Source organism: Protopterus annectens, chromosome 4.part0 (assembly GCF_019279795.1).
Source record: "Protopterus annectens isolate FY-2018-M chromosome 4.part0, PAN1.0, whole genome shotgun sequence".
NCBI lineage: Eukaryota > Metazoa > Chordata > Ceratodontiformes > Protopteridae > Protopterus > Protopterus annectens.
Window position 1 is genome coordinate 567,866,884 of NC_056733.1, and position 25,231 is coordinate 567,892,114.

At 36.7% G+C, this 25,231-nt stretch overlaps 1 protein-coding gene across 1 annotated transcript in view; it reads left to right on the top strand.

Annotated features, from left to right (window-relative positions):
- Positions 1-240: 240 nt before the first annotated feature.
- The window catches only part of TRPV4 (transient receptor potential cation channel subfamily V member 4), a 1,138,869-nt gene continuing 1,113,878 nt past the window's right edge, over positions 241-25,231 (top strand). The window contains exon 1 of the mRNA XM_044068503.1: positions 241-492. The gene's annotated coding sequence lies outside the window, so the exon portion shown is untranslated. The remainder of the gene's footprint in view (positions 493-25,231) is intronic.

Genomic DNA, 25,231 nt, shown 5'->3' on the forward strand with positions numbered 1-25,231 from the left:
AGAAGTTGAGTGGTATGATTAGGCTACACAACTTTTACTAACTTCGAATCCACGTAGGGGAAACAGGACGAGACGAAGAACAAACATTCACGGAGTCTTAAGGGTGTCAAGTGTTGACCGCCCATTGCCTTACAATTGGAAGAAAGTAAAGCTGAAAACCTCCGTTTAGGTCGTAAAGATGACGGCACCCTAAACAAATTCAGCCAATGAACGAGAACTCTGGGCGGTGCTAGACTAGGATGAAGAGCAAGGGCAGTTTTGAAGTTGTGTTGTAAAATGTTAGGTTGTGTGGATGCTGGGGTCGACGTTTTATTCATATTGTTAGGGTATGAAGTCGATTAGTAGTGAGAACAGGCTCAAGTCGTAGTTCTGGTTGAAACGGTGCTGCTGGATTATTAATACCAAACTGGTTTTGGAGGAGATCTGAGGCTTACTACTGATTGGACATTAAAGTACAAGTTACAGCCCACAACCGTATCTGATTTTAAACAGGTAAGCGTATATATTTTAAATTGTTAAACCATCTAACAAGGCTAGAATATGAATGAGTTTCCGAGTGATTACATTAGTTTCTGCGTATTTTTGAATACTTTTTGAGGCTTTCTATTAGCTGTGACAGATTCTGTTCGTAACCTGGTTCCTTTAGGGGCTGGGTGAAGTTAAGGAAGGGCGTAAACAGAGTATCAAGTTGTCATGTTTGTATACTATAAGCAAAATCCTTCCCAGCAGTTTTGTTTAGATTTAAGAAAAGTGCTTTTCTGCACTTGGCACTACTAACTTTTTAAGTAGCTGTTTTTCTCATTTTCCTTTTTGTTGAAACGGCACCCATTTCCTTTTTTTGGTAATTGTAATTTAATTCATTGCTGTCTCATGTACTTGGTGACAGTGATGAGTGTACGTGTGTCTATATTCCATTATTTACATACTACACACACACACACACACACACACACACACACACACACACTAAGGTATATTGTCCTTTCATCACGTCTTGACAACACAGCGTTTGACAGCTGTATAACATGTGTCACCCGTGATCACAATGAAGCATAACACTGACGTGCAACGCAGTTACACTAAGTACATTAATATTTAATAATTATGTTGACCGAAAAGCATAATGCATTGCCAATGACATATGTAAATAATTACCTTCGCCGTAATACAGATTTGTTTATATATGAAATATGTACTCTATCTTTTAACAAAACCACATGAAAATTGTAGAAATTAAAATATTATCAAAAGTAGGGAAATTGTTTGGGAGGGATACACATATATATGTATATAAAACTGCATCAGTACCCGACATCATTACTATTTAATTATATTAAAAATAATAATGATTATATAAATCATGAATCAGTACTCAACATCATTACAATTTAATTATGTTAATAATAATAATTCTGTGCAGGAAAATGCAGATGTATTTTTAGTGGCCCTGGCACAGGGATGTAGACAAAAATGTATATTCTGTTCTCAGACCTCGTGCTTAAAATGTACTAAATCCTCAAAATGGTGGCCTTGTACACTTTGCAGAGTAACATATTATTTTTGATAGTTTTTAGTTATAACTATGAAAACACTATTTTTAGAAGTGTGGTACTATTTTGTATTGCTCTGTATAGCAGATACTGATTTAGATAGTTCTAAACATTCTGTGCTCTTTAATCCATAACTTTTCTGACAGATGCTAAAAAACACACCCGGTTAGGATGAAAACGTTTATCAAAAATGGATAAATGTTTTGCAAAAAATATAGATAAATATGCTGTCCATCAGTACCCAACATTATTGCTATTTAATTAGAGACTGAAATAAAAATTGCAGCTGCATTTTAATGACCTTTATGTTAAGGTGTAATCGATGTTATGCATGGTGCCAAATATAATTGTTGCTTGAATGTGCCCAGCCACAGCCCTAACCTCCAGTGATGCCAGGAGTTGAGACCCTGAGATCTGTTGAGAAGAATGAAAATACAAAATATATCTTTATAAGGTTCCAGTATAATGGTCATATATTTTCAAGTGGTTTTCAGTTTAATTTTGTTATACTTTTTTCCAGTTTTTTTCTTCAAGATACCATGCTTGTCATGCCTGATGTCCCTTGGTTCATTAGGTAGCATTCTTCTTTTGTTTAGGGTATAACGAATCAACAGTTTTTTCCTGGTTTAGGCTTCATTTCTGTCATCGACTGGATAAAGTGTGTAGCGGCCTTAGGTCAACTGGTGCCCTAGGCCAAAGGGCTCCATGGCGCCCCCACCACACCACTCGGTGCCCCATCCTGGTCTACCTACACCAAATAAATACTGGAAAAGCGCCCCTAATAGAGCGGCGCCCTAGGCGGCCGCCTAGTTGGCCTATGCCTAAGGCCGGCTAGAAAATAAAAAGCATTGTATGCAAGGAAATATCACACTTGGGTCTTTTCATACTATGTGCAATGACACAGTTTGTGGCATTTATGGAGAAGTGTGAACATCAAGTGATTCGTTATTATTCCTTAACCTGATGCACGTCTAAGTTCATAAACATCCTAGTGGCTTACTGTAGTCCAGATGCTTACGCTTGGTGGTTTTCATTGATCCTGAAGAGCTGTTTAATTATTGTTTTATATAAAGATAAGCAATCATTTTATTACCTGTAAAGGTGTTTAGTTTTCATTCATTCACCTATGGATAGAACTGTTGTGATTTGGAGCATTTTTCTCAATAATTATTATAGAGTCAGCAGTTGGATCAAAATTGTCCAATAAAATTATTTTGTTAATGTGTTTGGAATGACTTCATCAGAAAATTTGTGTCTGTCATTGGTTTTGGAGCAGCCCACTTATGGGGTTAACAAACGAAAAGCAACCCCAAAACAAAATCTAATTACTCTCCGGGGGGGGGGGGGGGTAGTGTATTCTCAAAATCGCTGCAAAGTTGGCAGTTACACCATCCACTTTAAACCAAGTATAATAATTTCCTGTCGAGCATTTATGTTCTGAAGTGTACGCTAACGTTTTCCATTTCTCTTTTTCAGTTCTCTCTCTCCTGGTTAAGGCCTGGTACCAGGATGTGTATTTATAGTTTTGAATAATGGGAATGGAGAGAGGAATTTGGCTGAGGTCATAGTCAAGCATACCTTGCCATGGCTTCTACATAAACTTAAAAATGATGTTTGACTTTTTTATATTTCAGTGAGGTTAAAGTTTGTCATATCTAGAAATGTTAATAAAGAAAGAACATTAGGACAAAGCAGCACCCCTTATAATTTCTTGAATTAACTTAAAATCTGATTCCCCGATAATAACTTGTCCTGTAAATAAACCAATTTTGTTTGTACAAAAACAACAAATGGAATAGGGAAAATGCTTTCCATGTATTAACATTCTGCTAACCTTGTTAATGTGTAATTTGTATTGACTAGCAAACATATATCATTGCTACAAAATGTTATCCAGGATTAAACTGATTAGTGGATAGCCTATTTTGCTCAGAACCTAGTTATTATGTTCTTAGGACATAATGCCTTAGCTGTTGGAGAGTCGTATCGCTGTAAGCTATGCACAGTGGGTCTTATGAGCTAACAACTCAGCCTGTTGTGTGTTTTAGAGAATACTTAAAGGTGTAATGGAAGCTGCTATAATCAGAAAGGCTCCTCTTTGTTTATTGATTGTATGACGTACTTAAAGCTGTTCATATTCTTTTACTGGTAGATAATAAATTATTTTTTCCATGCTGAACACCGTATTAACATAGTTTGTTTTTATCAAGATGAATGTCCCTTAACCCAGTGTGTGCTGCTGGGGATCCATTTGTGAGGAAAGCATTCAGAATGTGGCTCTTAAGAGAGATTCAAAATGTACAGTTAAGTGACTGCTGATTTTTGTTAGTGTTTACCTACTAGAAGGCCCTGTAAAGGGAGGGGGTACAGTGGAGCAGAGGTTCACATTGCTGCTCACACTTTTTTTTCCAGTCTGGTTTTTGGCTGGAGTGCTGTGTGGAGTCTGTATACCCTTTCTTTTCCCACATTCTTCATTTTCCTGCCAAAAGCCATGATGTAGGTGAATTGATGATCCTCCAATTTGCCCGTAGTTGTGCATGTGTGTTACTGCACACTGTAATTATGCATCCTGTGATACTTTCTGGGATTAGTTTCTGTGCCTTGCACCTAATTAATGTCAAGATATAGGCACCAGCTTCCTGCTACCCTTAATTGGATCAGTGAGATACCATTGGAGAATGAATGATTCCGTTGAACTGGAAGTCGCACCGGAAATATGGTGTAAACCTTCAGTGCAGTACACTGACAGCATCTAACCATTAACGGAATGCTTATTTATATAGTGCCATTTTGTACCATTAGAGTCTGACAACTAATGCGACAAAAATACATTTAACAGCACTAAAATGATGCAGTTTGATTGAAATTTTTAAATTTGATCAAAATTGTGTATGCCAGTTATTATGTGGGTACTTGTTTCATTCTCCTCCGTAAAATTTTGTACATCCTTTGATATCCATAAGTACAGACATTAATAGCCAAGACTGAGTAAACGTTTCCATGACTGATATTTCTAGTTATCTGTAGCTTTAATCTGAAGCAGTTTGAAATGAGCATAAAATTTGGATGGTATTTTCCATATCTAAATCTGCTAATAGCAGTCATGTACAATTGTAAGTCCTGTGGTAGTCCTTTTACCTGGCATCACATGGTTTTTGCAAGTTATAATTCCGGAAAATGAAGTACCATTTATGTTTCTTTTCACAGCATAGATGTAGTAAGGAAAAGATCAAAACGTTCAACTCTATGTTCTATTTCCCAAAAATGCATACAGACGTTTGGCAACTATATGTTTGGGGTGGTAGACAAGTGGAACCTGGTATTTATTTTAAACTAGTGATAGTTAGTTGTTGTATTTCAAAATTTTGCAGTGTGGGTTTGCCAAATTGAACAGTGAAGTGGGATGTGTGACTGGATAAGTGGGACTTTGGACTTTAATGTAGTTATTCTTATGCTATTGGTGCTGTGAAATTAACCATACCTTGTTTTTTAATGAAACTTTTTGTTTCAGATGTGTATATGTGCATAAAGACACATATATGTGACATGTATTGACAACTACATAAACAGTTTTGGTAAGCTAATGTTTTGCAGGTAGTCTTTTGCTATTAACCTCTTTTGAAGTGAATAAATGCAATGATTAAACATCAGAAAATAGGATGTTTCAGCAGCAGCCCTTCACTATTCACCTGACCTTAAGACTGTTTGTACTCTTTTGTGCATCGGATAAAATTTATTGTAACTAACACAAGATGTACTTTACTGCATTGTAATACTGATCGATTTAAAGGAGAACTCCACCTAAATGTCAATTTTATTTTTCAAAAAAGTGATTTTTCTTTCTGTATAATTCAACACTACATGTCGCATACAGAAAAAGCATAATTTAGTAATAATTTATTTTATATCTGTACTTATTTCTGTTTGCCTTTCTTTCCTGCAAATGTCTCATCTGTTACCTCACAAAGGCTACTAAGAGCGGTAGAATAATTAGGTTAGGTCACTTATTCCAACTACAAAAATAATGGCTGTTAAGGCACATTTAAATGCCATTGTTTACCAGTCATAGATTGCCATCATCACGCCTCAGATAAACTGTAGCCTGGAGTCTGAACAAAAGCAAAGCTTTCAATCTTAGTTTTCAGATTAAAAAAACTCACACTTAATTTATCTGTTTACAAATTAGATGTATTTCCCTTTACTGCCACAAATAAAGGCAATATGTTCATGTTAAAAACTCACAAAATTCTTCACTTCAACATTTAAAACAAAAAAACACACACTGGAACCAGAATAAGTTGAGCACTTTCGTCCCGTTTGTTACAGAACTTCTTCAGAACAATAAAATAAATTACATACATCATTTCCTTTTATACCATTGTTCTTCTGACATTTCCTACATTACTAATCCTTAAAAGGACATGCACATTTAACATGTAATTACCCAAAACATCACTTTCTTCTGTAACACTTATCAATAATAATAAACTATAAAACAATCCCTAAAACTTGTACGGGAATCTTTTGTTATGTAACCATACATATAAAAAACTTTAACAATACTAACCAATATTGTTTCTTAGTCAAAAGTTAACATAGTTTAAATAACTTTTGACAGAAATCTTGTCATTACTACCCAGTGCTATATCAGCTCTTAAAAAAATTTCCGCTTAAATTCTCTTTTTTCTAATAAAATTATTAAAGGATCCCACAAATTTACCTGTATTCACTTTTTCAACTATAAAAAAGGTAAACTTTCTGAAATTTTCACAGTTTACAGAATGTTTGGCTAAAGCATTACTCATATCCTTTTTCTTTATAGCCAAAATGTGCTCTGTAGCCCTGTATTTTAACTTTCTAATGGTCTTGCCTATATAGAAATTTTCACAATGTGAACACTGGAAGGTATACCAATCCTTCACTTTGACAGTTATACCTATCTATTGAAATGATGGCTCTGCACCCCCATCATAAATCTGCACTGACTACAATTTGTACAAGGAAATGTTCCTAGATGGGTAATCTTGACCTTCATTCTTGTTCCCCCCTTCCAAGATTTCTTTTAAATTTCTTGTCTTTTTATAATAAAATTTGGTTTAGTTCCAATAATTCTAGTCAGTTCCTCATTGCCCAAAATAATCTTCAAATTTTCCTGAATCAACTTTTTAATATTTAGAAATATTTAGTTACCATTCCAAATATATGAAAATTAATGTATTCAAAGGGAAAGTGATTAGACTTAGTAGAATGGTCCGTGATGACCATCAATTTACAACAGAACTGAGGATATCCCAGTGAAACCCTTGATGAAACAATGTTGTTGTTGTTGTCTTTCGACTTTTCCCGGTTAGGGATCGCCACAACGGAACTCTGGTCTGCTAATGATTGGCAGTAGATTTTCACGAACGCCGAGGTGCCAGCTCTACGATAATAGGGAACATCGATTTTTCACCCATTCTGAGAGCAGGATTTCAGAAGAAGAACTCTGATCAAAGTGTGGGTGAGAATGAGGGGTTAAAATATGCATTTCCAGTGCCTATGAGTACTGATGGGCCAGATATTAAAAAGTTGATTCAGGAAAATTGGAACAGACTTCCTTATTCCTTTGGAAAGTTTTTGTTTCATAATGCACTGTGAGAGCAAAGATTGTGAGAATAAGTAGCCCTACCGTTTTGTCGTCAGACTGCATTTTCATTTACTTAGAATAGAACACCTGAAAAAAACTATCAGGTTTGAGAGTCTGCAGATCATGTGTCATTGGCAGGCTTGCACTGAGTGTTACAAATGTTGTTCCTACTGATGTACTATGCATTCTCTGAAAGAATCTTGCAAAAGTGTCAACAAATTACTGAGATAAAACCAGACGTTTTTACAAAGAGCAGTTTTGAAAGTTTCAGTTTCTGGCCAAGTTATTCCTCCCATCTCAATTCCTTTAATAAGCTAGAGTTTCACATTTCCATCTTGGCTAGATTCAACTAATTAGTCAACTTTGCAGGACAATAGTCATCAAACAAACCACAGCCTGGTGGGCCACTAAAACTGTTCCCTTGTATGTCTCTTCACTTCTGAATAGCATTTCCTAGGAATTATTTCTTTAAAAAAACAAAAAAAAAAACAAAACAAAAAAAGAAAACACATCAATCCAGAGTTTAGGCCAATCTGTCCATTTCTTAAAATGTGCACAGTAAAACATTCAATTTGAATTGCATTCTGGCTGCTCACATCGTTATCTTTGCATAGTTATTCTCTTATAGCATAACCTGAACTATGGTATTTAATGCCAAGCTTTACATAATAGTGAAACAGTTCTCAGTTTTTTCTTAACAAGGACCTCTCAAGCCACTTATATGACCCAGTACTTTTGTGTTACTATTGCTTTATGTAGTTTAGTTGTATACTTGTAGTTTGTACAAGTTCAGCAACAGACTCAAAAAGAAAACTTCCACATCAGATACTTTTGAAAACATTATTGCTAGTGATTTAGTTGTTGTGTCTTTCGACTTTTCCCAGTTAGGGGTCGCCACAGCAGAACTCCGGTCCGCTAATGATTGGCAGTAGATTTTACGTGCCGAGTTGCCAGCCCTGATGCACAACCTTCAATGAAGGTACGCCCATTCACGCATGTCTCCACACAGAAGACGCTTTAGCTGAGAATCGAACAGGACAACGCTACTGCTGCAGTTCAAGCTCGCAAAATACGACTGCATAAATTAGCATTCATTTTCTGAAGAAAAAGCCTTTAATTGCAATGAATGTCATTATTTGTTCATGAGAGTCCAACACCTTGCGGTGGTGGTGCTGCGGTAGCGTTGTCGCCTCACAGCAAGACATTGTCCCATTCGATTCTCAGCTAGAACGTCTTCTGTGTGGAGACATGCATGCGTGAATGGGCGTATCTTCGTTGAAGGTTGTGTGTCAGGGCTGGCAACTCGGCACATAAAAATCTACTGCCAATCATTAGTGGACTGGAGTTCCGCTGTGGCGACCCCTAACCGGGAAAAGCCGTAAGACACAACAACAACAAAATTATGGATTGTAGTGTCAGAGCAAAAGTATAAGCCAAAATTATAGACATTTGTGGGGTATGCTAATAAGCGATCCATTGCTCCTACTCATCTGTTCTCCATTGCAACTACTCCAAATCAGACAGGCATAAACATACTTCACGACACATATGTATTGAAACAGTACCCGCAGCTGTAGCAGTGTTACCATACTCCATACAGGGTACTCCAAACAGTTTTACTTTTAATCACTCGCTTCCATTTCACAATGCATGCCATTCACACCACACTTACAGTGACACCTCTGCTCCCCAAAAACTCAGTTACCCATACAACATATCGGTCAACTTTGAGGCTTTTTCCACCTCTCTGCAAAAATGTTGCCGTGTAACTTTGGCAAATGAAAACATTGATGGATGTCAGCTAAGAACTACCATCCCTACCTATTAGCGGCAGTCCACTGCACTTGCACAAGTGCCCCCCTCAGCAAGGCAGCAAGCAGTTGTCAGTACAAATTTGCTCCATAGTTCTTTTACACTCACACATGCACACAAACAGTGATACAAGATTAATATGGACAGATCTGTTTGCTTCAATGTCACTACACTTGCCTCCAAACCCAGTCTTGTGACACTTGCTACCCATCACCTTGTCAACACTTGCCACATCATACCTACAAATCTTGCTATCTATTACATTTTGACACACACACACACACACACACACACACACACACACACATTACATCTGTTGGTAAACAGTGGGGCTTTGACTCTGTCCCTCTCTCTTTGCAAAACCAGTGGCTAAGAGCTGCAAAAAATATTGGCACATGTCAACTCAGGACACCCCACAGATGTTGCAGCAAGCCCATTGCACTGACTTCACTATCCCCCAAGTAAAGCTTCAAGCCAGTGTCACTCCAGCTTTGCTTCACAGTTCTTTTACTCCAGATATGCAGTAGTTACACACACACACACACACAGATCCAGAATGTCACATGACTATGATGCAGTGGCCAGCTGTCTACAAAAGTGTTGCATGGCTACTGTGTCCAAATCAGCTACTGTTTATCCTATTTTTGCATACGCACAAAGCAAAGAAACACAGGTGCTCCCATACTGGTTCTTTTGACTAAATCACATTTCAGTAAATCACAGTAGACTGAACAAAACTGACCGTCTCATTTGACTGAATCATGATTGACTGGAAATTATAGGGTGAACAGAGTGTCAGTGTTATGTTTTATGTTTGAATGGAAGTAGTGACTGACTTTTTTGTTTTTCTTTTCTCCACTGTTTGGTGACTACACAAAAGTATATTTAAGTAAGGGAGTCTGTCGGGCAAATACTTCCCAAGTTGTCACCTTCAATCTTCTGACAAAAAAACTGCATTCATCGTGTATACTCGCACTGTGTAGGAAAAGTCTGGAATATGATGTCACCAGTCCAGGGCAATACATAACGTTTATTTAAGCTGCAAGTAAAAGAATGTCTGTCTGACTCCTGGCTTTGCACTTGCTGCTCTCCTGGTTCATATTTTAGCTCCTTCTCCTCTAATATCTACATACATTCTACCTCTTCTTTCCTTGGTTTAATTTCTCTTACTCATAATTTTGTGTTTACTCATTATTTCTCCTGCTTCCCTTATCTACCACAATTATTACTTTTGACAAATACTTTTTTCTCACTCTTCCCGTCCTTCTTATCCACCATTTAAATTTTTCCACTCTGACATTTGCTTTAAATATGTGAGTAATTAACTGTCGCACTTATATAGCACGTTTCAGTGCTACGTGATATTGTATTTATCTTGTTTTAATGACGATATATGTATGTGCATTATCTATGTATTTACAGTATATTGTAATATGATGTCAGTTTTCACCTATGTGCATGTATTTTTCTGTTTTTTTTATTTGTGGAGCTTTCTCCCTGGGCCTCAGCTGAAAACAGATAAAATTGCGGAGACTCTTAAAAGTTCACTACAGTAGACTCTCTCTTATCTGGTCTCGCTGGGACTGGACCTCAGGCTGGATGAATGAATGACTGGTTAATCAGAAAAAAACATACAAAATAGCTTTTCTATGTTATACATTGGCTAGAATAACAGGATTTGTGTTAGTATGCATTATTTCTAAAGAATATGAAGCCTAAAACTGAAATGTCTGTCATTATTTCGCTTAGAGGAGGCAGAAAGTTCTGTTCTCTGTTGTCTTTTGCTAGGGCTATGGCAGAAATTTGATGGCCCGTTAAGGAGGAGGCCAGTTAAAGAAAGGCCGGATAAGAGGGATTCTACTGTACTTAAATCTCAAGGGCCTCCGAGAAACCGAAACTTCAGTAAGTATCTTCTTCAGCAAACTCCAAAACACATTACTGGTGCAATGCCCAGTGTGACACGTTCAGCCACATGTCACGTGTCTCAGTATGTAAGCCCATAAGGCAGACAACCTCACAATCCAATATTTTGGATGTAAGAGACTACATTGTGAGATGCACTGATGTCCCACTCATCATGCTTTGCAAGGAAAGGTTATGGTCAGTTGCCTGCCAGGGCCAGGATCCATCACATCATGCACACATTCAGGTCACTGAACCACAAGCACCAGTATGACTTAGTCATAGTCCATGTGAGCATAAATGACCTGAGCTGTACCTCCCTGAACTGTATGAAGAGAGAGAGAGAGAGAGAGAGACATGATGGAACTCTCCAGCTATTTGTCCCAGGCAGGTGTGAGCAATGAGTATCATTCTACCTTCTCCCATTTGTTTTGTGGCATCAGCTTTGAATGTATTGTCTTTCTACTCCTTGCAAGCTCTCCTCACTCTGGAGAATATAGATGCCTGTGGACTTATTGAGACATGGTTCAAAGCAACAGAGAGCACACCAACAGAGCAGGGTTACAGTGCCTTTCACACATTTCAACCAGCTACTGCAAAGAAAGGGACAAAGGGTAGAGGTGTCTCTAGTTGCATCGAACTTCAAGCTGGGTCAAGCAGTGTAATGCATTTGAGCTTCTTCATGTACAACTCATCATAACCAAAATTGGGAAAATGCATGTTTGACAAATCCAATGTTCAGTAAAACCAAGTCACAGTTTTTCTAGGTCAAACAAATGAGCAATGGACCAAAATAACCGCACCTTCTCTCTCACTATTTGTCTGTGTGTGTGTGTGGGGGGGGGGTATAGTGTGAATGTTATGCATTGTGAAATAGAGAGATTGAGTAAAGTTTTTGAGTGCCCTGTTTGGAGTATGGTAATACTGCTACAGCTGCTGGTATTGTTTCAGTACATGTGTGTCATGAAGTATATACATGCCTGTCCTGATTTGGGTTAGTCACAATGGTGGAGAGATGAGTAGGAGTGTTGGATCGCTCATCAGTGAACCCCACAAATGTCCATAATTTTGACATCTACTTTTGCTTTGACACACTACAATCCATAATGCTTTTTGAAAAAGGTGTTAGATTCTCGCAAACAAATAGTGACATTCATTGGCCTAAAATCTGGATTGAAGTGTGTGCTTTGTTTTAGAAATCATTCCTGGGAAATACTATTCAGAAGTGAAGAGGTATATGAGGGAACTGTTCTAGTGGCACGATAGGATGTGATTTGTTTGTCTGTTGCCATGCAAAGTTGACTAATTATTTGAATCTAATAAAGCTGGAAATGTGAGACTCTAGTAGCTCATTGAAGGAGGAGGATAAGAGGAGTAACTTGGGCAGGAACTGAAACTTACAGAACTGCTGTTTATAAAAAAAAAATGCCTCAGTAATTTGTTTTCACTTTTTTACAAGCTTCTTTCTGAGAATGTGTAGTACATTACTAGGAGCAACATTTGTAAAACTCAGTGCAGGACAGTTAATGACACATGATCTGTAGACTCTCAAACTTGGCAGTTTTTTCAAGTGTTCCATTCTAAGGGAATGGAAATGTAGTCTGACAACAAATGGTAGAGCTACTTTTTCTCACAATCTGTGCTCTCATAGTGCATTATGGGATACATTTTGAAAGAATATAAGTACTCTGTTTTGTTGATTATTAGCTTGAATAAAAAGCTGCAAGAATGATATGAAATGTAAAGGGTTAATTTAGGAATAGTATAAAATGCTGAAAAATAAAAAGCAGTAAGTGTGCTGGCATAGCTTAATTAGACTTTGGCATCCATGTAAAGGAGTATGTTATTGAGAAACAAAGTCTGTGTAGCTGGAAGGACATCAATGAAGTAAAGAGATGTAACATCAGGCAAGATAAAGTTGGAACATCAAGTTTCAGATAGTGCTGGAACACCATGTTTCAGATAATGCAAGACTGAGTTTCCTTGGACCACTGAACTTAAAAGAATCCATGACAAATCATAAATTAGAAGAACAAAGAAAAGTGTTATACAAAGGAAGATTGTAATACATCAGACTGAGAAAAAATATCAGACTTTTTGGTATAAATATGAGTGTGTATAAATAAGCTTTGGAAATTTGCCATAGAAAGCTGACCGCATCTGTGTTGCATGCTTGTAGATCCGAAAGGAAAATGTAATAGTAAAATGCGTATTAACTGAACAGTTGTCTCTTTGTATTTATTGTACTTAGTACAATACAGTAATAAGACTAGTTAGTCATAATAAATAGTTAAATATACTTTGGTATGCATGCATGTAAATGCAAGTAACAGCAAGAAACCAACAGAAGACATCATATAATTCTTCAATGGTGAGTCACAGTTGACAGACCAAAGGGTGTTTTATTGTGACGACAGCTTCTTTTTCATTTTATTCAGTTAGTACGTCCAGTTGTAGTGCGAACGTTTGCCTCCTTCTTATGCACAGTATCCAGTAGCAAAACAGTGCATCTCTGCAAGTTCCACAGGTCCTGTACATTCACACAGCTGAATCTGCCAGCTGTTTGACCACCTTTTGGGAGAATCAACGAGGGACTTTCTACATTTTCTCAATGGAAGATTTGGCCACCTTCCACACAGAAACTGGTAATTCTCTTTTTGTTTCTTATTCTACAGCAAGGATGCCATAAACAAAAGAACTATGAAATGTAACACTACCTTTCAGGTAGACTGCAATAATAGTCCAGCACATGTGTGGTCAGGATTTTAAGATTGGTATAAACAAAACAGTAGCAAATGTAGTACTTTATTAGGTAAAGTTAATGTCAACTGGTATCTTAAACAGCACCATCATTGGTATTATAGTAAATGTTTATTGTACAAGTCATATGAAACTGCTTTCTGTGTGCAAGGTCATAAAAGTAATGATAAACAACTTCATGCATTATGTCCTGTTACCACATGTAAAATGTTAATTTCAGAGTTACAATATCAGTCAAGTCGGTTATTTAAAAAATCTTCTGTATATCTTGCTAGACAAAAGTGGCATAAAACCACTGCACATTACAAAACAGATAAAAACAGAGACAAGGTTCAAGGTAAATTGAGAAAAAGATTTAATAAACTTCTAAGACACAGTCAGAGCGAGTTCAAAAAGTTCAGACAACATATGCAAACACTTTTTCAGAAGTGCATAAGAGCTTTAAAGTCAGCAGAACAGAATGCTGATAAATATAATCTAGTTAGTAAAGAGTTAAAGCAACAGCAGTTAACTATGCTAATAGAAAGTAATTTACAACTTAGTATTCTACCTTTAAAAAATGGTTAAGCGTACACAGCACAAACTTTCAGTCAGTTAAAGCAAGGCACTTATTTGAAATGGTTTTAAAATCACTATTTAACAAAACAGTTCTAGGGCATAAAAATCAAATGAGAGTAGTTAAACGCAGTAAAGACATGACGTCACAAGACTGACATGCATGTATTTTCTTTTCATCTAAAGTGCAGCAAAAAGCAAATGACAGCAAATGTAAATCGTGTAACAGTATTCAAAAGCAATATTGTGCATAGTTAGGCAAGTTAATGTTTATTGTAAAATGTTACTTTTACTAATATTTATAAGGTCATGAAAACAAGACAGATCACCAGGCCAAATGGATTACGTTTTTGTAAAACATTATTGTTAAGTATTCATGTGCAGCATTAAGCAAAAAGAACAAAAGTCTACAAAAATCCTGTTTGGTAATTGTAATAAGACATCACAATTGTGCATACATGTCATTAATAATCTGTAAGTAAGTACTACACCGAGTACAGTCAGTACATGGGCTATGGTATGCAGTTAAAATAAGTTATGCAGGTCCCTTTACAAAATGGTCATAATAATGACAGCTTAATCAAACTTTGAGACAGCGATCCGTCTCTGCTAGGTTAACCAGTCAAATAATGAACAGGACTCGAACAAGGAATTAAATACGATTTATTAAATTAAAATCAACTTGAAATGTCTAAAGAACGTGGTAAGCGCTTTCATCTGCATTAGCAGACTTCATCAAGACCGCCTGATGAATTCTGCTAATGCAGATGAAAGCGCTTACCACGTTCTTTAGACATTTGAAGTTGATTTTAATTTAATAAATCGTATTTAATTCCTTGTTCGAGTCCTGTTCACTATTTGACTGGTTAACCTAGCAGAGACGGATCGCTGTCTCAAAGTTTGATTCAGGTGTTGTTTCAAGTCTGTTGTGGAGTGGATTCAATAATGACAGTTTGGAATTATTTTATATGCTAATGGTTACAAAGAGTTGCAGTAACTCAACAAGTTATGATTGTAAATATGAGCAAAGTGGTAAATGCTGTAAATGATAATGCTAATGAAATAAATGCAGTCTTTTCTTTAATCAAAGGTTAGTTCATTCCTCCCCAAAAGAATATTAGTACTCTTTGTTTTGCTAGCATAATTATCTTGAATAAAAAGCTGCAAGAATGATATGAAATATAAAGGGTTAATTTAGGAATAATATAAAATGCTGAAAAATAAAAAGTAGTAAGTGTGCTGGCATAGCTTATTTAGACTTTGACATTCATGTAAAGGAGTATGTTATTGAGAAACAGCCTGTGCAGCTGGAAGGACATCAACGAAGTAAGATGTAACATCAGGCAAGATAAAGTTGGAACATCAAGTTTCAGATAGTGCTGGAACACCACGTTTCAGAAAATGCAAGACTGAGTTTCCTTGGACCACCGAACTTAAAAGAATGAAGGACAAATCATAAATTAGAAGAACAAAGAAAAGTGTTATACAAAGGAAGATTGTAATACATCAGACTGAGGAAAAAATATCAGACTGTTTGGTATAAATACGAGTGTGTATAAACAAGTTTTGGAAATTTGCCATAGAGAGCTGACCGCATCTGTGTTGCATGCTTGTAGATCCAAAAGGAAAAGGTAATAGTAAAATGCGTATTAACTGAAGCAGTTGTCTTGGTGTATTTATTGTACTTAGTACAATACAGTAATAAGACTAGTTGGTCACAATAAATAGTTAAATATACTTGGTATGCGTGCATGTAAATGCAAATAATTGCAAGAAACTAAAGAAGGCAGTATATAATTCTTCACATTTAGTTTTCCAAAGGAATCGGGATGTCTGCCCAGTGAGGGCAGACAAGGATAAAAATAAATAAATAGAATTAGGAATGAGTACTTATTTTGCTGAAAGCAGCTTTGGCAAGTTTAGTAATTCACAGCAAGGTAAAAAATACATGTTTTTCATCATTTGCCTATTCTAGTCCTTTAAAGATTGGGCCTGAAGGCAATCTCCATTAATATGAATGATTTGTTTTTATTTATAGTTTCAACAACAGTGAGAATGCTTTGGATATCTAATAGCTTCATTATTTTCATCAAAGAGAACTTTTTTTTTTTTATGAACGCGGTCAGATTAATGAAAAAAATTTAAAGCTGTAGATTATTACAGAATAGTTAAATTTGCCTGTAATTTAGGTTGCATAACGAATATGTAGAATGATAAGATTACACTAATTCACACCAGAATGAGCAGTAGCAAGCTCCGCCCCTTGTGACATGTTTACAAATAATTGCCGCCTGCTTTAAAACTTCTGGTATTTACGTATTATCGCAACCAGATGTTTGCGGTCACGAAATTTCCATTCTTCAAGTGGTACGAGGGCGTGAAATACTGTAAGGTGTTTTTAAAAGTCCTTATTGTTGAGGAAAAAGTTTGCATTACTTTCAGATACAGAAAAAAATGTACAAAATCCTCTTCCTGATTTGCGTGCATTACAGACACACGCTTTAATTGTCATGGCTGACAAATGGAATGTGTAAGTAGTGGTTTTGGGCTCCAGTTTCTAAAAAGGGTATAACAGCAAGTTTTAAGTTGTGTCCCTATATTGTGTGGGTTACATTTCCCAAATGAGATTTATTATTACAAAAACGCAGAGCAGAAGGGATGAATGCCTTCACAATGAGTTACTGTTGTTTGCTACACTCTGCATGCAATGGTCTTTTCTTTTTTAAGATGTCTCTGTCCCCAGAACCTTATACGCACACAAAACATGAAGAGGATTTCTTAAGTGTTTCTGTTCCTAAAAGCAAGGTACATTTTTTGCCAGTACTGCTGACTTACAATAACAGTTTCCACTGTTTCAAGCACTGTTTTCTTTGGGGGGGATGTGCATTTCGCAACCGAAAAACTGTTAAGCTATTTTCATTTATATGATATGCACATTAAAGTATACAGATAAGTATAAACCACAAAAAAGCAGCTTAAATTAAAACTTGAAACCAGCAAAACCTTGAAAGGCCACCAAGGAGAGACAAATATACTGAGCACTTTCATTCACTTTATTTGAATTGAACTTATTCAGAGATATAACTTAATGGATATAAAGTGAATTTAAAAGACCTGTTAAAAGTCATATGATCATAACAGCAAATCAAATCCAAGTTGCATTTAAGAAGACAAATATGAATAACATTAAAATAAAATAAACTGCATTTTAGTTTCAAAACATTATTTTAACAAAGTGTGATGTGTATAAAAACTTCTACAAGATCTTGATTCACAGTCTCTTGAGTAAAAAGCATTTAATGTTAATGTGATTATTAAGACCTGGTTGCAGCTGCCAGCCTTATTTGCCATTCAGTCTCATGACATTTGAGTAAAACATTAATATTCCCATTAAATCCATTTGAATTTATCTGTTCAAGGATAAAAAAATGAAACTTTCTAAATCTGCGAAAGACGAAGAATGCTTGGCTAATGCATTGTTAACATTTTTGACAAATAGCCAAAGTTTGTTCCTAAGGCCGCAGTGGTACATTGGTTAGCGTTGTTGCCTCACAGCAAGAGGTTCCCAGGTTCGATTCTCAGCTGGAAGCGCCTTCTGTGTGGAGTCTACATATCCTCCCCACGGTTGAGTGACATTTAAAGACATGCAGGTAGGTGTGTGCGTGAATGGGTGTGCCCTCTTTGAAGGTTGGCCTGGCACCTCGACACCGTAAAAATCACTGCCAATCATTAGCGAACTGGAGTTCCACTGTGGCGACCCCTAACCGGGAAAGGCCGAAAGACATTAGTTAGTTTTAGCCAAAGTTTGTTCCTAAATGTGTTTAGAAAGTTTTCTTACAGTTTTACCAATATAAAAACTAGTGCAGGTTTCACAGCTTGCTAAATAAACTACTCCACATGTATTAAATTGGTATCTGTTCCTTGCTATGATGGTTTTTATCTACACCATGGACAAAGATACTGGAGCAGTTATTAATGAACCTGTAAAATTCATCGAGTACCATTCCAATGGTCTATAAACCACTTATAAAATCCAATCTTTTGTAATATGCATTGGTAACCATGTTCATGTGTTCCCATGCATCCATTACCAAGTTTGCAAAAATGGGAGCCACTGTAGCTCCCATGGCAACACCACTTTTTTGTCTGTATAATCTACTTTGAAACTCATATTATTACTTAGAATAACGTTGAACAGTTCACAAAAAGTATTAATAGCAATGTTCCCAAAACTGGTGTACTTGGTTAAATATTCCCTAATCATTTCCACTCCAGTTTGTTGGCATTACAAGTGTATATGTATAAGGACACTACATCAGTAGAAGCAAAGAAACTCTGTTCGTTAAGATTATGAACATGGTTCAATAGTTCTAATAACTGCCAAGAGTCCTTTAAGTAGAACTGAGATTGCTGAACTACTGGATTCAACATTGTTTGTGTCTTTCGGCTTTTCCCGGTTAGGGGTCGCCACAGCGGAACTCCGGTCCGCTAATGATTGGCAGTAGATTTTTACGTACTGGCTTGCCGGGCCTAACGCACAACCTTCAGCGAAGGAATGCCCATTCACGCATGTCGCCACACAGAAGACGCTCTAACTGAGAATCGAATGGGCAACGCCTAACTGTGAGGTGACAACGCTACTGCAGCACCACCACCGCAGTTACTGGATTCAACATAAAGTCCAAAAAGATAGAAAGGCTTGGTCTTATAAAAATCGTCTACAGAATTGGATTTTATAAGAAGTTTTATAGATGATTTACTGAGTGATACTCGATGAATTTTGCACATTTTTTTGAATACCTTAACTCAAGTACGGACGTTCTTAAGTTTATAATCAATGGCAAAACAGTTAATGGATATTCGTTTAACTATTGATGAAATTAATGGTGAAATCCAAAGTAGTATTTATAGAAAATATACTTTTGTTAACAAATATTTGTACCACACCAGCTTATACCCCTTTCATATGAAGAAGGGGGTTATAAAAGAGCAGCTCTTAAGATTGAGTATATTAACCAATGTTGATTCAGTATTTATTACTGAAAGTATGATTTTGGAAAACATGTTTATTGACTGGGGATACCAGCAGGACTTTCATGACAATATTATTAAAAAAGGTGTTGAATTAAGAAAAAGTAAGGCTAAACTTATTTTGAAAAGCCTTGCAGTGAATTTGGCAGCTGGATAATTTATTAGCAATAATCTTTGTTCCATTATGGGAACTAATATGTCTGGTGTGTTGTATTCTTCCTACTTGCTGATCACTTGTAAGTCAGCATTCTGCCCTTCTATGGTCTGGTTTTGAACGTGGGGGATTAACTCTATATTTGTCTTTCTTGTGTCACCCTGAGTTTGCATAAGATTGTTTTCCTCTTTGTGCTGTTCTGCCTCTGCTTTTGTCTCAGTTTCCCTTAATGCTTTGATTGCTCCTGCTGCATGCAGGAAAGTTTTAATTCTCGAAGGAAAAAAAAAAAATTTAAAACATGCTAGGTAGACTATCTTGAACCTTAGTTTTTTCACCCTGCAAAGTTGCATAGCTGGGTGGGATGAATTTTTCCTCCACATTGTAGTCATGTTCAACAAACACTCTGGCCTCGCCACAGGTATTTTTTTCCCTTGGTTTCCAAAGAACTGATGGTACACATTTCTTTAGCCTGTATGTGGCAGATCTAATGATGAACCATCTGAAATTCTTCATATTTGCTAGACTTCCTGGTACAATAATTTGGTGTGTTCTCTCTAATACTGTCTTCTGTTGTTGTAGACCCATCCAGCCACTCTGTCAGCACCTGCTTGACATTCTTAATCGGTTTTATGTCATCTCTGGAACACCTGTTAGAGCCCTCTGCAAAAAATATTAGGCTATCTAGTTTCACCAGCCAGCATTCTAGTCATTCCAGTTTTGTTTGATTATCCACTATGTGGTTATTTTTTTATCTAGCCTCTTTCTGAAGATTGGTGATCACATCTGAATGCATGGACAAAACCCTTTCAACGTCTTGAAATCTTTTTTTTTTCTTTTTCAGTAATATAGCTATCCAGCTTGACATCAATTTCCTGAAGCTTACTCATGATATGGACCAGAGGAACTTTGTTGTGATATCAATGTCTTTGTGAGAGATGGGAGAGCCGCCAGCGGCTGTCGCTTACTTTGGATTGTCCTCTGCCTAATGTTAATTTTTTTTCATTTTTGTCTTTGTTTATAAGCTGCCTCCTTTCTTACAGACATCCCTACTTCTTTCCAGGGATTGTCATGTGACTTTTACTACATTTTGGGCAGCGTTCCTGAGAAATTACTTTCTAAACTATTCTTTTCTCCTGCAGGTCGAGTTATCTATACTTCTTACCCTCCTTCATAACAGGAAGTCCCAGCCATGTTAGACTTTTACTAGCCGTCTCTTATATATTCAGCTTTTTGCTACCACCCAGGCTAGTTCTGTTAAAGACATAGTTATAGGTTTTATCTACATTCCTCTTTCCATCCTTTTAAGTGCATAGTGAAGGACACTTTTCTTTGCTGTCTACAGCTGCTGAGGCAGAGTCTAGCATTATGGGAGATTTCTACATAGACTGGAAGCCCTCCTTGGTACTTCCATCTCAAGTCCAGCTCTGTCCAGCATGTGCTCTGCATAGATATTGACAAAAGTCCTGGGTAAAGAGCAGACATTAGATTGGATACTGTGTTTTTTTCCGTGCTGTGTATTCTCCTTTGGGGTAATTTTGTTTTATTTCAATAATCTCCTCCCAGTTTTTGCCTTCTGGTCGCAGTACAGAAATCAGAAAATTTAATTACAGCTTTACTTAATGAACATAAAGGAACAAAAATATTTAATACTTCCAGCTTTGTTACTATGTTGAATTAATTAAAATGGTCTGAATTGCACTCTGCTTGTTTGACTCTGATGTAGAATGATTCAGCAGAATAATTTTTGCAACTCTAGGTAGCCTCTATCTACTCAGAGGGAGTAGAACCAAGGCAGGTACCCTGCTATGTGTTAGTCCTGAGTTAAAGGACTTAATGACCCAGTGAAATCATTGCTAGAAATTAATAGTAGAACAAATCACTTAAACAACTTATGTAACATGAGGAACTGTATAATAAAGTTAAAAGCCTGCTCATAGCCAACAGAAGTAGCTGTGCTTTCACTTCCAGCAGCAGATTAATGGAAACAATCCCAGTCAACTGTGGCATTGTATCAACAGACTTCATAAGCTGTGCAAATCACACCAAACTGTAGGTCTCTCCTAATCATGGACAAATAAAAGTAATCCGGGACAAGCAGGGACACTTTTTAAAATGGTAGTAGTTTTAAGTTGAGATGTTGACAGAATAATAAAATGTGTATTAATAAACACTTCCTGAAGTAAAAGTATATAGCTCTATTTAGCAATAACCCACAACTGGGTGTGGGTATCACAGAATTTACCCACTGTTGGCATAGTTTGATCATGAGGATAAAGCCTGAGTGATTAAACAAGGCCAACTAGGGGTCAATCCTGTGACACCCACATCCAGGAGTGGGTTATTGCTATTATACAATGATATTATTTAAGAAGTAAATTGCTTATCTTTCTTAAATAATGTTTTCTGTTTGCTGAAGTATTGCAAATGTGTATGGGACTTGCTTTCCCTCACTTACAGCTCATTAGTTTGAGGCACAGCCCACAAATACCAGGAAAATCGGGTATGTTTGTTTCTTCATTTTTTTTTTGCAGAATGTAGATGTTTGTCCTATTTTGCTCTGTCCCCAATAAAAGAAATGCTGTTAATCAATAAATAGTAAAAAGTCTGGCTGCTCAATGACACTTAAGCGGACAGACTTTTTTTTTTTCATTTTTGTTATATGCTCAATTTGTAGCAGGCACACTGCTGGGCTGTCCAGTCAGTGTGCTCATTTTTGAATAGTTGTTGTTTTTCTTTCAGCTTTCCCCGGGGGTCGCCACAGCGGAACTCCGGTCTGCTAATGATTGGCAGTAGATTTTTACGGTGCCGAGGTGCCAGCCCGACACCCAGCCTTCAACGAAGACATGCCCATTCACACATGTCTTTCGAATGCTACTCGACCACGGGGAGGACATGCAGACTCCACACAGAAGGCGCTACAGCCGAGAATCGAACGGGAGAACCTCTTGCTGTGAGGCGACAATGCTACCGCTGCACCACCACGGCTTCTCTGCCTTAATTTTAAAATTGCTATTATTACCTGCTAGACAGGGGTCCAGGGAAGTAAATACTGTGTGAAGAAATAGCCAGGGAATTGTTATGGCTAGGCTTGTATAGGCCCTAGGGCTGATAGCCTAGTACCAACCTATGAACTTATTCATTAAGTGTAATTCACCACCTTTTCTCCAAAACCCACCAGTTTTACAAGGGGTTAAGAGGGTAAGAGCTAAAATTTGAATCTAAATCTGGGACATTTCTGAAAACCAGGTACAGTTGAGAGGTATCTCTGTTTAATGTAGCTTGTAATTTTAATGCACGTTAAAGTAAAGCTGTCTGCATGCTAACTCACTTAGTCATGCAAGCAGACAGGGTCTTTAATCCTTGGATAATGAAACTCTTCTTTTCAAATAGTAGCTAGATGCATCTGAAAATTGCTTAACAAAATTCAGGCCTACTCTCCCTTAGTTGATGACCTCCTTGCAGAAGAGTTTCTCTAGGCAACATCTGATGATTTTGCATATCCTGTGACTGTTTTAGTTGGTTATTCCATTAAGCAGTAGTCTGGTCAGCAGCTAAAATATGTTACTCTGAATAATCTTCTTGCCACTGTTGATGAAAATAATGGAAAATATATTCAAATTTGGCTTCCTCTGCAGTATAAACCTCATATCCTTATTCCCAACATGGACTCGGGCTTGCACATTGCCTGAAGACATTATTTTTTAATTTCTTTGAATTAAGTAAACGCCTTAAGTTTTTGTTGCCCTGCTAGTGATGTTTTCCCTAGATCTTTCAAAAATCTTTGTTACTCTGGCTTCTCTTCTAACTCTGTAGACTGGTACTCCAAAAAACATCACACACCAAGCAAGCAGTCCCCACCAAAAACAAAATTGGCATCGATTTAAACAGAAATTTATTTTGAACACTTTCTTCCTTTAAAACAAAACTTAATTCAGTAAATAATTACATCCACCCAAACCTACATAATTTCTAAGAACAACATCATTGAGCAATACAGTCATGAGATCCCAACAGTAATTAAAAACATCTACACACTAATTTTGGGGAAAAAAAACATCCACTCTTGTGCTTGCACAAACAGACAAATATAAAACATGACATTGTTCTTATTCACTTAGCACAGTTTCAATCTTCATTTATGTTTTCACTGACCTGCTTGCCAGTGAATATAAGTCAAATAATAAAAGGCTGGAAAAATAGAAGAGATTTGACTAGCTATTCAGATGAACTGATAAACTGCAAAAATCAGAATGTGAATGCAAAAATGGCAGACTGAGCATTAGACTGGAGGCACCACAGTGTTTGTGGAAAATGATTATTCACTGCACACCAGGAAAATAGAAGTAAGTTTATCCCAGCAATCTGGAGATTGGTATAAGACTCAAGCTGCTGTATCCAGCTTTTTTCAGAATTTTTTTTTTCTGGAAGAGCATATATTAACCAACAAAATCTGAGCTAATTTGCAGAAGGGGAACTATACTTCTCATTCTATTGATAATAAATCTCCTAGAGAAACTTTGCCAATGAAATAGTTTCCAGTCCTCCAAATGGAAAAAAAAAAAAAAAAAGGTACAGGAGTTGGCTAGAAGAATCAGTAGTACCTTGGACTTGAACCAGAGACTGTTGTTGGGAAAAACAGAGAATCGGGAATGAGGCTAGCAACATTGTGAAATTGTTGAATAAATGGGGTAACTATAAAGTATCAATCTTGTTAGATATAGAAATAAACATGTAAAATGCGGCCTTGAAAGAATGACTGAGAAAGACTGGAATTTGGTTGAGCATGTTAAGCTTGCAGGTGAACTGAAAGCATATACCCCACTTTATGTCATGAATGTTTAGGGGCTGAAGCAACTGTAAATAACAGTTTTTGATCGGTAACAATTTCATTGTTATAAAGCAGTTTGGTATAGTGAAAGTCGGGTATATTAAATGTGAGGCGGGGGATTCTCATTAGTGACTGCAGTATATGTCAACGATATTAAAGCAAGAAACCATTTTTCCTTAGTTGTAAGGTATTTGTGATTTATTTACACTTCTAACAAGGTAAGATAGGCTGGATGGAAGTAAGTTAAAGTAGATAAAGCTGTGAAATTTGGATGCTGTGGTGGAGGATGTAAAAGTGTATTAATCCCATTGTATATAGAATTAAGATAATTGTCCATGTTTTTATAAAGTAGATATCTGTATTAATGTCCTTGATTTTAATCTAGAGACAATTTTTTAAGAAAATAGGTTTGAAAAACAAGATAACATAACAGAAGAACAACCATTGTCTAGGACTTTCATCTTGTATTTGCAAAGCCATTAGCTATGTTTCCATTAGCAAAGGCTGAAATCTACAGGTGCAGTTAATCATAAATAGGCTGAACAATGGTTTCTGACTGAAATTTACAAATATTCTTTCATGTATCGGCAAAGTCGATAGATTTTTCATTACCAGCTTTGAGATGAGAAGTCTGCAGATGCAAGCACATAAGTATGAGAACTCTGAACTCTTCTGCTGAATAAATTGTATGAGGTACAGCATAATTAACAACTAAAGGTACGCTTGCAGGCAGGTTAGTGAAAAAATAAATGAAGTTTGAAAGTGTGGGAAGTGATTAAATTGTAAAAGTAACTGTTTTCCTCACAACCTTAGCAATATAATACATTTATTATAGCAGTATGTTATTTATTTAAAGGTAGCCAATATACGCGTTAACAATCTTTCAGATCATGCAACAATACAAACTAGGATAAAGAAACAAGTTAGTGAAGTAAAAATGAGTCACTAGTGCTTTCCTCCTTATGTTAGAGAGAGGAATTTAAGGAATTGGTAGTGGAAAATACGAGAGTTAT